The following is a 13,376-nucleotide window of genomic DNA, read 5'->3' as shown; positions in this document are numbered from 1 at the left end:
TAGAGAAGCGGATGTGGCTCAACTGATAGAGCGTCCACCTACCACACAGGAGGTCCAGGGTTCAAACCCAGGGCCTCCTGACCCTTGTGGTGAGCTGGCCTGTGTGCAGTGCTGCCGCCACAAGGAGTGCTGTGCCATGCAGGAGTGTCCCCCACGCAGGGGTGTCCCACACGTAGAAGAGCCCCCTGCGCAAGGAGTGCGTCCCACAGGGAGAGACGCCCCACACAAAAAAAAGCGCAGCCTGCCCAGGAGTGGCGCCACTCACACGGAGAGCTGACGCATCAAGATGACACAATAAAAAGAGACACAGATGTGTGGTGCTGCTGACAAGAATGGAAGCGGACATAGAAGAACAAAGAGTGAATGGAAATAGAGAGCAGACAATGGGGACGGGGGGAGGAGGGGAGAGAAATACATTTAAAAAAATTTTTTAATCTTAAAAAAATAATATATGTACAGCACTTATCTATATACATGTATATATAGCTATAAAGTTTCGAGATGAGCAGAAGTAAATTTCATCATAGGCCAACACATGCCTTCCCCCATGCAGAACAAACTGCCTGGGAATTACATCCCATTGAAGACCCCCAGCTCCCTCAAGGATCATTTAGTCCCAGCATAAAAGAGTAAAGCCCACTCAAAGGTTGTGATTTGTGAAATAATTAAGTTTTATCATTTTTAGGCAAAATACTGAAAATAATACAGCAATATCTAAGTATAGATGGGGAATGCCATTTTGTGAAGGAATACAAAGCAATACGTGAAACACTTTCAGCTGGTTTCTCTCATTATATATAAAATAGTCTAGCCCAGAGAAGGCATTCTTAAGTTTGGTAGACCCTGTAACAGTAGAAGATGAAAATTACTACACTAAGAGTCAGAGATATTGTTTCAGCCAACTAACAGGTTGTATAACTTTAAAGAGTCATTTTCTTTGTGGGGGGTCTCAATTTCCCCTTTTATATAATCAAAAACCTGATAGATACTAAGACCTCTTTCACATACGACATTTGTGTGTTCCAATATCTAAACTTCTTGCACTCTAACCTCTAAGAGGGTGTTTCAGTTTGCTAAAAGCTGTTGGAAGCAATGTATCAGATACTGGTTGGCTTTTATAATGTGGATTTATTAAGTTAAAAGCTTACAGTTCTAAGGCTGTGAAAATGTCCAAATCAAGGCATCATCAGAGATGCTGTCTCACTGAAGGCTGGCTACAGGGAATCCTGGGCTCCTTCCATATGGCAAAGCACATGGAGGCATCTGCTTCTCCTCCAGGTCTTGTTGCTTCAGCTTCTGGCTGCTCCCTCTATAGCTTCCTCTCTCCCGAGTTCCTCTCTGAGCTCCTGGGTTCCTTCTCTTCTTCTCTGCAGCTTTTTCTCTTGCATCTCTGCTTTCAGTCCTCCATTTTTAAAGGATGCCAGCACAAGGACCAAGACAAACCCTGGATCATGCCTCACTGAATATAATTCAATCAAAGTCCCCAAGTGAATCCAGTTCAATCAAAGGGTCCCACACCTACAGGAATGGATTCGTTTTAAGATTATGATCTTTTTCGGGATCCACAAAATGCTTTCAACTGTCCCACAGAGCAAAATTCAAGAATGTCTCATATACACTTTATCCCCAGCACCTGGGTGGTAGCATGGTGAGCAAAATATAACAGGGACTCAAATACTTGCTGAATTCATGAACAGCCTTTCTAATGTTTATATTAATGGTGATCACGAAATTGAAAACTGCCTGAAATGACCCTGAAAATAAGATACCCCATTTTGCAAATAAAAACTACTTTAAAAGTTTTGCAAACTTAAATATAAACCTGTAGGAATACAGATGAAATAATCAAATATCTACTTTAAATTTATTGATTTACTTAACAAATAAGTATTTAAAAATACATATTATTAAAATAATGTATCTAAAAATATTTTATTTCATTTACATTTCAGAAAACAATGTAGTCAAAACTCTTCACATTCATCTTATATGTTAGGGTCTTCATTATGAGTACAGCCACATTTTTTAATCATCTAATAATCATTTTAATCTCACCTATCAACTTGATTTCTTTCTAAGGGGTCTGACATACTGCCTTTTTCAAATCTGTGTACTAAACTATCACCCAACATTTTATCCCAAATCACTGCTAGTATCCATATGATATCAATATAGTTTTTCCCATTTGTCCTGTATGTATATATTCTTAAGTTCCACAATGTAACTACTTACTATATATATATATATTTTTTAAAGAATTATTTATTTCTCCCCACCCCCTTGTTGTTTACACTTGCTGTGTCTCTTCATCATCTTTGTTTTTTTAGGAGGCACTGGGAACTGAACCTGGGACCTCTGACGTGGAAGGAAGGCACCTAATCACTTGAGCCACCTCTGTTCCCTGCTTTGTGGTATCTCTCATTATGTTTTTCTTCTTGTGTCCCTTGTGTCATCTTGTTGTGTCAGCTTGCCACACCTGCCCATCTTGCAAGCTCACTGTCTTCTTTAGGAGGCACTGGAAACCAAACCACAGACCTCCCACGTGGTAGGCAAGAGCTCTTTCACTTGAGCCACATCCACTTCCCTGCATTACTTTTAAAAGCAATCTTTCAAATAATATCCAATACTTGCTGTTTTAAAGAACATAGTCACAAGCTTATTTAACTGTATTAAATTCCAAATAAACTGCATCCTCCATAAATATCCAAATGGGCACTAACTATAGACTTTTCAAGTCAATGTGTTCCCCACAAAAAGTTATTTACTGTTCAAAATAACTTAAAAGTCATTCTGTAATGAGAACAATTTTATAAGGGCTCAAATATAAGGCAACTCCCATCTGGGACAGAAGATACTTCACCTAATACTGAGGCACATAAAAACTATGGACAACTGTATAATTAACAGTACAATTATAATATCTTTTCATCAGTTATAAAAAAGGTACCACAATAATGGAAAATGTTAAAAATGGGGGTAAGTATATGGGAACTCTGTATTTTCAGCATGATCTTTCTGCAAAAATACAACTTCTTAATATAAAATAAATATAAAACTAAACAGCAACAACAAAAGAATATTAAGTATTGCATTAATTTTTACATTGATTACATGTTAAAATTATAGTATTTTGTGTGTAGAGTCAGAAAATATATACAACTAAAATTTTTTAAAAAGAGGGAACATATGTTGATTTTGAGATATTAATATTGCAGTATGTTTAGACCAACAACATTTCTCAAATTTTATTTTATCAGTTCTGAGTGAAAAGTCTATTTACTCTCTAGCTCCTCAAAGAAAAAGCAAGCTCATGTAAGAGGGAAACAGAAGCCATCACTACTGGCTGATACTAGTTCAAGACAGACTTGGGAGGATTTCCAGTAAGATGGCAGAATAGAAAGACAAGGGACTCTTTCCCAAAAAAACAGCTAGAGGACAAGCAGAAATGACCTAGAAAAAAAATGTTCTAGCGTTTAGGATACCAGATAAAGGATGGAAACCACCCAGAAAAGAGAGAGCAACAGGAAAAGAACCTCAACTTTAAGACCCTGAGTAGAAGATGCAGCTGCAGCTACCTGCACTCCACCCCCAGGCTAGAAACACAGAGCTTTGAATTCATCTGGTTCATGCCACCCTCCACAAGCAGAGGGAGATGCAGGCATCTAACTCCCCAGGAGTGAAAGGGTCACAGCCTGAGGATGATTCCGCTTTTGGCCCACAAAGTTGGTCTGCTGTGTCCCATGAACTTTTCTAGGTTGGGTGAGGGCACATTATTGTTTGCCCTGGGAGCCTACAAAGGAATAAAGAGATCCAACCCTCTCAAACACCCACCCTGGTTGTTGAGGACCAGATCTGGTTGTTGAGGACGCTGAAGGGAGTGGAATTACATTCCATACAAGAAAACGGGGATTGCCGGCAAAGCTTGGAAACTGTCTCTGAGAAAGTTTGACTTCCTCAGAGGCTCTTAGCCTCCAGGCAGGATTCTCCATTACTTTGATCCCATCCATGTTGCAGTGAGCACACTATGACCTGGCTTTGACTGAGAGGGTTTCCAAAGATCGCCATCTGCTGGTCGGCCATTGAAATACATGTGAGGAAATTAAAAGTAAGGAAGAGAGGCTTTCACTGGCCTTCATAGCCTCCCTCCTAAAAGCCCTTGGAAGAGGGCCTGCATCCCATTATAGGGTTGAGGATCCATATTTGAGCAACTAACACAGACAATCCTAAAGACACTGAACAGGTTGAACCAAGAATCAAAGAACAGCAATAAGTCTCCTGCTACTAAATTATTACAAAAGAGAGAGAAACTGAGCATCACAGCAAACTCACCATCATAATCTGATGCCTAGACATCAGCAAAAAATAACAAGCTATAGGAAGAAAATAGAACAGTCCAAGCAAAGGAATATATCAAAGCCCCAGTTAAGACACAGGATTTGAGATAACTATTCAAATAGATTTATACAAATTTCCAAAGTCAAATTAATGAGTTGAAAGACAATATGGTTAAAGAGATAAAGGACATCAGGAAGATACTGAGCTAACACAAAGAAGAATCTGAAAACCAGAAGAAGAAAATAAAAGAGCTCACGGGAATGAAGGACAATTGTGCTATTATGAACCAAATATATTGTGTAATCTCTTAGAGTTAGTTACTTGAATATGGGTGACCAGAAAATAGAATGAGGTAGAGAATGGAAAGCTGAGGGTTAACTTGTTCAGAATTAGTAAAAAGGACATGTGTTAATCTTTAGAAATGAAGAGAAAAGGTGAAAGCACAACATAGTATCTGTAACTAGCAGTGCTATTACAGGCGTATGACATGGTTGAAAGGGAAAGTCTAAGATCATGTATATTACTAAAAGGAAAACTAAAAAATGTAACATGGGGTACTGTATAGTATGGTAAAACCTCATGTGAAATATGAATATGGCTAATATTGCATATATAAAACTGTTTTTCTTTTAAACTGAACAAATGTATGTTAATGTTTCAAGATGTTAACCAGACCAAAAAAAAAAAACCTATTATGCTAAATGAAGGAAACCAGACACAAAGTTTTACATAGTGTACGATTCCATTTATATAAAATATAAATATAAATCAATTTATAAAGAATGAAATTAGAGTAATGGGTATGCAGGTCTAGGGAAGGACAGAGGGATTGAGAGGTGACTACAATGGGATGCAGTGTTTTTCTTTTTGGAGTAATGAAAGTGTTCCAAAAATTCTGTGGTGATGAATGCACAACATTGTGATTATACTAAAAGCTACTAATTACACACTTTCGATAGACTGTATGGTATGTGAAGATATCTCAATAAAACTTCTTTTTTTAAAAAGAGATAATACAGACTAGGCTCTAATCCACAGTAATTAAAGTGTCTGTTGGCACTCATCTGATTTTCAGTTTCCTCTTACTGATGATAAAGGTAACAAAACTCACAATTTCCTCTGCCAATGTGAACTCTATCCACCAATGTCCTTTTGGGAATTGGGCAGAATATTAATTAATTAATTAATCGTAAACTGCCTAATATCCACTTCCGACATGAGTTAAGCATAGAAGAGTTATGGGAAACATCAATATGGTTTCATTGGTTTCAATCATTTTGAATCATGTCCAATAGTGTTTTATTACTATCATCATTATTATTTCACAAGGATTTATGATGTATCTACTATGTGCATCATGAATTTTTAAATGTATTAGAAACAATAAATATAATCATAGCAGTTATAATTTATTAAATATCCATGATGATTTAAGAAGGCTATCCATGGTTACCCATTTGGTTTACCCAAAACTCTGAAGACGGTTGTTCTTATCCTTGTTTTGCATTTTATAGACCTAATACCTACCCTTTAATGTGGTTATCCACCCATTCCAATCCAAGCCTCATTTTTTCAATGAAAGCTGATTCTTATCTCCAGACCCCTGGGACCCATTTGACCTCTGTAGTTAGATGGGCAAACAAATCCCTTTTCATTATTGGAGTCTGAGTTGGTTTTCCTACTATTTGCAACCAAATGTGCTCTAGTGGATACACAGGATAATACTCAACTTCCAGAATTATTAACACTTTCTTAAACAGTTGGGGATTGCATTTTTCTTCTTCTTTTTTTTTTTTTTAGACATTAAGGAGAAACTTGGCTGATTTCATAATACCTAAGTCTGAAACTACAATAAATAAATATGTGTTGCATGAATAAACTGCCTGAACAAATGAGTAAATACTTGAAAAAACTATTGGACATTAAATATTTTCTCTGTTCCTAATTTGCCCCTACTTGTCAAGGCTGTGATGCGCCGCTGCATATTGTAATGTGAGAATGAAGCACAGGACAATCTGCAAAGACTGGGACAGGTGTTTCTCTTCCTTTCTTCCTTCTTTGTTCCTTCTTTCCCTCCCTCTCTATATTTTTTCCTTTTTTTAAGCTCCTGGCATTAAAAGAAAGCTCTGTCATAACACAGCTGGATACAAGGTTAAGAAACATGTCTCAGAGTCTAAATTCCTGTGATAACATGTTAAAATAGCAAAATGTCCAGTTTTCAATGAAAGACTACAAAACATACAAAGAAACAGAAAGTCATGGCCCAGGAAGCGGACTTGGCCCAGTGGTTAGGGCATCCATCTACCACATGGGAGGTCTGCGGTTCAAACCCCGGGCCTCCTTGACCCATGTGGAGCTGGCCCATGCGCAGTGCTGATGTGCGCAAGGAGTGCCATCCCACGCAGGGGTGTCCCCTGTGTAGGGGAGCTCCACGCGCAAGGAGTGCACCCCATAAGGAGAGCCACCCAGCGCAAAAGAAAGTGCAGCCTGCCCAAGAATGGCGCCGCACACACAGAGAGTTGACACAACAAAATGACGCAACAAAAAGAAACAGATTCCCATGCCGCTGACAACAACAGAAGCGGAAAAAGAAGAAGACGCAGCAAATAGACACAGAGAACAGACAACTGGGGGGGGGGGAATAAATAAATAAATCTTTATTAAAAAAAAAAGAAAGTCATGGCCCAGGCAAAGGAAAAGATGAAATCATTAGAAACTATCAATAAGGACGATAAGACCTGGGAGATTTCAGACACAGACTTATTTAAAAATAGTCCTAACTATACTCAAAAAGCTAAAGAAAAACATGGACAAAGAACTAAAGGAAACTAGAAAAATGATAGATGAACACTATATTATGAAAAGAATATCAACAGAGAGATGGAAATTATGAAAATGAACCAAGCAGAGCTGAAGAGAAATTTAAAATTACCTACAGGGGTTCAACAGCAGATTGGAGATGGCAGAAGAACAATTCAGTGAACTTGAATACAACTGAAATCATTCAGTCTAAGAAGTAAGAAAAAGAATGAAGAAAAGTGAATAAAGTTGAGGAACCTGTCAGCCATTAAGCTGACCAATATACACATTGTGGGAGACCCAGAAGGAGGAGAGGGGGGCAGAGAGAATATTAAAAGAAATAATGGTTGAAAACTTCCTAATTTAATGAAATACATGAATACATACACCCAAGATGCCAACAAAGACCAAAAGGGGTAAACCCAAACAGACCCACAGCACACCATGTTAAAATGAAACTAACAAATGACAAACATAAAGACAGAATTCTGAAAGCCACAAGAGAAAAGCAAAGTGTCACATACAAGGGAGCCTCAGTAAGATTAAATACTAATTTCTCAACGGAACTATGGAGGCAAGAAGGCAGTGGGATGAAATGTTCAAAGTGTGAAAGTAAAACAGTGCCAACCAAGAATTCTACATCCAGATATACAAAACCTGAGAGAGTTTGATACCGCTAGACTGGCTGTACAAAACAACGCTATAAGAGAATTCTGCAGAAAAAGCAAATACGACAAAATGTTAGTAATTACTGAATGTATGGATGCTTCTGCTATAGTATTCTTTCAATTTTACTACATCTTTGAAATTTTTTATGACAAGTTAGAAAAAAACTGAATAATCTTTAGCCTAGTACTCAACTATACTATGAAAAGAACCACATCTCACATCATTCAAAAAATATTTCTTGAACTACACTATGTACAAATATTGCATATATTTCAGTAATTAAGGAAGTTGCTAACCTCAGGGAACCTATGGTTTAGTAAAGAAACCTAAATAACAATATATATTTGAGTGTATACAAACTTACTTTTTAAGAGATTAATATTACCAAGCAGAGATACAAAGTGCTAAAACTGAGGTTCTGACTTAATCTGAGAGGTAAAAGAAAGCTTCTATCAAAAAGGGATTTTGAAGTGAAATCTCTTCTTTCTTAGTCTCACAACCCTTTTCCAATCTGTCCTCAAATCCTGGTTCTCTACTTCAAAATATCCATAATTCAACCACATAGTACCACCACTTCAGTTCAAGCTAACATCCACCCTTAAGTGGATTACTGACCAGGTCTCCTGCTTCTTACACTTTTTTGCCTATAGTGTATTTTCAAAATAACAGTCTAAGTGATCTTTTAAAGCTAAAGTCAAATAACGTCATGCCTCTGCTCCAAAATTCTGCAAAGGCTTCATATGATCTGCCCCTGCCTTACCCTATGACCTCATGTCTTAACTACTCTTTTCCTTCCTTACTCCCTCTGCTCTAGCCATTCTGGCTATCTTGCTATATGATATGTTCCAGACTCCCCAACTGCTTTAGACTTTGCACAGAATATTCCCTCCAACTGGAATGCTCCCTCCCAGATAGTCACATCAACTTCCAAATCTTGGCACAAACACCGCCCTCTCAATAAGGCGTCCTATGCCAGCCCTATTTAAAACTGCAAAGTCCAGCATGACTTGGATTATTACACAGGGCTGTGGCACTGTCCCTACCCCTGGCAAAGGAGAAAGTTGGGAGAAGCTTCATTGGTCCCTGGGGAAATGAAGGCAGCTTGAGGCTCCATAGCTTACAGCATCAACTACATCCTTGGCTCCTACTACACAACCAGCAAAGGAGAAAGGGCAAGAAAGTCCTAAACTAAAGAGAGAAACTATACCCAGAATAAATACATCTAGTAAGCCAGATGCCAAGGCACACCAAGATTACAAGATTACAATCCATACCAAGTAACAGGAAGATATGGCCCAGTTAAAGGAACAAGATATGTCTCCAGATGACATAAAGGAGTTGAAACAACTAATTCAAACAAATTTTCTTAATAAATTCAATGAGATGGCTAAAGAGATTAAAGATATTAAGAAGACATTACAGAAAGCAGATGTGGCTCAAGTGACTGAGCTCCTGTCTACCGTATGGGAGGTCCCAGGTTTGGATTCCCAGTGCCTCCTGGTGAAGGCAAGCTGGCCATATGCAGAGTTGGTCTACATGGAGAGCTGGCACAACAAGATGATGCAACAAAAAAAGAGACACAGAGGAATGATAATGAGACACAACAAACCAGGGAGCTGAAGTGGCTCAAAAATTGAGTGCATCTTTCCCTTATCAGAAGGTCCCAGGATCAGTTCTAAAGAGAAGACACGCAGACACAGAAGAATCCACAGTGAATGGACACAGAGAGCAAACAGTGACCGCAAGCGGCAAAGGGAGCAGAATAAATAAATCTTAAAAAAAAAAAAAAGACATTAGATGAGCACAAAGAATTTGAAAGCAAATATTGAAAAATTGCAGATCTTATGGGAATAAAAGGTGCAATAAATGAAATTAAAAATACACTGGAATCATATAATAGCAGATTTGAGGAGGCAGAAGAAAAGATTGGTGAGCTTGAATAAATGGTCTCCAAAAGCGAACACAGAAAAGAACAGATAAAGAAAAGAATGGAAAAACAAGGTCTCAGGGAACTAAACAACAAGAGACATGCAAACATACATGTTATGGGTGTCCCAGGAGAAGAGAAAGGAAAAGGGGCAGAAGGAATATATGAAGAAACAATGGTAGAAAATTTCCCAACCCTACTGACTTAGATAGCCATATCCAAGAAGCACATCATACTCCCATCGGAATAAATCCGAACAGACCAACTCCAAGACACACACTAATCAGAATGTCAAGTGCCAAAGACAAAGAGAATTCAGAGAGCAGCAAGAGAAAAGCAACAGATAACATACAAGGGATACCCACTAAGATTAAGTGCTGATTTCTCATCAGAAACCATGGCGGTAGACAACAGTGGTATATTTAAGATACTGTAAGAGAAAAATTTCTAGTCAAGAATCATATATCCAGCAAGACTCTCTTCCAAAAATGAGGATGAGTTCAGAATGTTCACAGATGAACAGAAACTGAGAGAGTTTGTAACCAAAAGACTGGCTATGCAGGAAATACTAAACAGTGTGCTACATACAGCCTGAAAAGAAAAGACAGGAGAGAGAGGCTTGAAAGAGGGTCTAGAAATAAAGCTTTTACCAGGAAAATTATCTAAAAATCTCAAAAGAGTAGTAAAAATAAAATATGACAGATAAAACCCAAAGGTCAAAATGGGTGAAATAAGAACTGCCTTTACAGTAAAAACATTGAATGCTCATGAATTAAATTCCCCAATCAAAAGACACAGATTGGCAGAATGGATAAGAAAATATGAGCCACCTACATGCTATTTACAAGAGATTCACCTTAGACCCAAGGACACCAATACTGAAAGTGAAAGGCTGGAAAAAGATATTCCATGCATGCAGTAACAAAAAAAAAAAAAAAGCCGGTGTAACTATACTTACAGCAAATGACACAGGCTTTAAAAGACACTACTAATGTGCATTCTGAGAAGGAAGTCAGGGGGAAGAAAATTCCATTTACAAGAGCCTAAAAGAATTTTAAAAATTAGGAATAAACTTAACCAACCATGCAAAGCACATGTATTCAGAACACTACAACTCAATGTTACAAGAAATAAAAAAAGACCTAAATAACTGGAAGAACATTCCACGCTCATGGATTGGAAGACTAAATATCATTAAGATGTCAATTCTACTCAAATTGATACACAAGTTCAATGCAATCCCGATAACAATTCCACCAGCATTTTAAAAATAAATGGAAAGCATGATTATCAAATTTATTTGGAAAGGTAAGAGATCACAAATAGCCAGAAACATCTTATAAAGGAAAAGCGATGTCTTACTTCCAGACTTTAAATCATATTTCCTAGCTACAGTGGTAAAAACAACATGGTACTGGCATAAAGACAGACATATAGACCAATGGAACCGAACTGATGGTTCAGAAACAGACCCTCACATCCACAGTAAAGTGATTTTTGACAAGCCTGTCAAACCCACCCAGTTCAGGCAGAACAGTCCATTTGATAAGTGGTGCTCAGACAACTGGATATCCATAGCCAGAAGAAGGAAAGAGGAACCCTTTCTAACACCTTATACAAAAATTAACTCAAAATGGATCAAAAACCTAAATATAAAAGCAAGAACCATAAAGCTAAAAGAAAATGTAGGAAAACATCTTCAAGCTCTGGTGGTAGGTGATGGATTCTTGAAGGAGATTAAGAGGAGGGCTGAGGCGGTGGACTTGGCCCAGTGGTTAGGGTGTCCGTCTACCACATGGGAGGTCCACGGTTCAAACCCCGGGCCTCCTTGACCTGTGTGGAGCTGGCCCATGCACAGTGCTGATGCGTGTAAGGAGTGCCCTGCCACACAGGGGTGTCCCCACAGAGGGGAGCCCCACGCGCAAGGAGTGCGCCCCATAAGGAGAACTACCCAGCGCGAAAGAAAGTGCAGCCTGCCTAAGAATGGTGCCGCCCACACGGAGAGCTGACATAAGATGATGGAACAAAAAGAGACACAGATTCCCATGCTGCTGACAACAACAGAAGCAGACAAAGAAGACGACGCAGCAAATAGACACAGAGAACAGACAACTGGGGTGGGGGGTAGGGGGGAAAGGGGAGAGGAATGAATAAATAAATAAATCTTAAAAAAAAAAAAAAAAGAGGAAGGCTGAGATGGACCACTGATGTTTAATGTACATAGAAGTTTTAATTTACTGTAAAAGTGTGGAAATGTATAGAGTTCATAGTAACACATTATAGTGATAACAGCTGGTTTATAAATCAGAATGTGGCTGAAAAGGGTAGTCTAGGGATGTAAATGTCAATTGAAAGAAAGCTTGAGAATCCAGGGATTGAATAATACAGTAAACCTAGTGGTGGATAAGAACTGTGGTTGATGGTACAGATGCAAGAGTGTCCTTTGTTAGCTAGAGTAGATACACGTCACTACTGTAGGCTAGTGGGAATATGGAGACGCATGGGAAAAACACAACTGGACTGATTTATGAACTGTGGTTAACAGTAATGTAATATTCATGCATCTTTGCCAAAGATGTATTGTGTTAATAATGCGGGAATATGAAAAAGTGTGCTAAATGTACACTATGGACCTCATAATAGTCTGATATTATTTCATCATCTGTTAACAAATGTTCCACCATGGTGTGATGTGTTGATAAAAGGGTGTTGCACAGGAATTCTGTACATGTGCATGATTGTTTTGTAAGTTTACAACTTCTGCCATAAAAATATATTTAACAAATAATAATAGGGTGGGCTGGGGGGAAAAATACCAAATGTAAGGTAAGAATTACTGTTGGTAGAAAGAATTTGGGAAAGTGGATGTGGCTCAACTGATAGAGCATCCACCTACCATAGGAGGTCCAGGGTTCAAACCCAGGGCCTCCTGGCCCATGTGGTGAGCTGGCCCACACGCAGTGCCACATGCAAGGTGTGCCATGCCATGCAGGGGTGTCCCCTGCATATGGGAGCCTCACATGCAAGGAGTGTGCCCCTCAACAGCTGCCCCGCGCGAAAAGCGCAGCCCGCACAGGAGTGGTGCTGCACATAAGGAGAGCGCACATAAGGAGAGTGCACATAAGGAGAGCTGACACAGCAAGATGACGCAACAAAAAAAAAGAGACACAGGGAAACAGACTTGGCCCAGTGGTTAGGGCGTCCGTCTACCACATGGAAGGTCCGTGGTTCAAACCCCGGGCTTCCTTGACCCGTGTGGAGCTGGCCCACACGCAGTGCTGATGCGCGCAAGGAGTGCCGTGCCACGCAGGTGGTCCCCCGCGTAGGGGAGCCCCATGCGCAAGGAGTGCGCCCCATAAGGAGAGCTGCCCAGCACGAAAGAAAGGGTAGCCTGCCCAGGAACGGCACCGCACACACAGACAGCTGATACAACAAGATGACACAACAAAAGAAACACAGATTCCCATTCCGCGGACAAAGAAGACGACGCAGCAAACAGACACAGAGAACAGACAACCAGGGCGGAGAATAAATAAATAAATAAATCTTGGGGGAAAAAAAAAAGAGACACAGATTCCCAGTGCCACCGAGAATGCAAACGGACACAGAAAAGCACACAGCGAATGGACACAAGAGGACAAACAAT

General features: G+C 39.3%; 1 protein-coding gene across 11 annotated transcripts in view; it reads right to left on the bottom strand.

The window, feature by feature from the left end:
• The window catches only part of DLG1 (discs large MAGUK scaffold protein 1), a 281,505-nt gene that overhangs the window by 249,133 nt on the left and 18,996 nt on the right, over positions 1-13,376 (bottom strand). The gene's annotated exons all lie outside the window — the stretch shown is intronic.

The sequence above is a fragment of the Dasypus novemcinctus genome, chromosome 4, assembly GCF_030445035.2.
Source record: "Dasypus novemcinctus isolate mDasNov1 chromosome 4, mDasNov1.1.hap2, whole genome shotgun sequence".
Classification (NCBI taxonomy): domain Eukaryota; kingdom Metazoa; phylum Chordata; class Mammalia; order Cingulata; family Dasypodidae; genus Dasypus; species Dasypus novemcinctus.
This window is presented reverse-complemented; position numbering and strand designations above follow the sequence as displayed.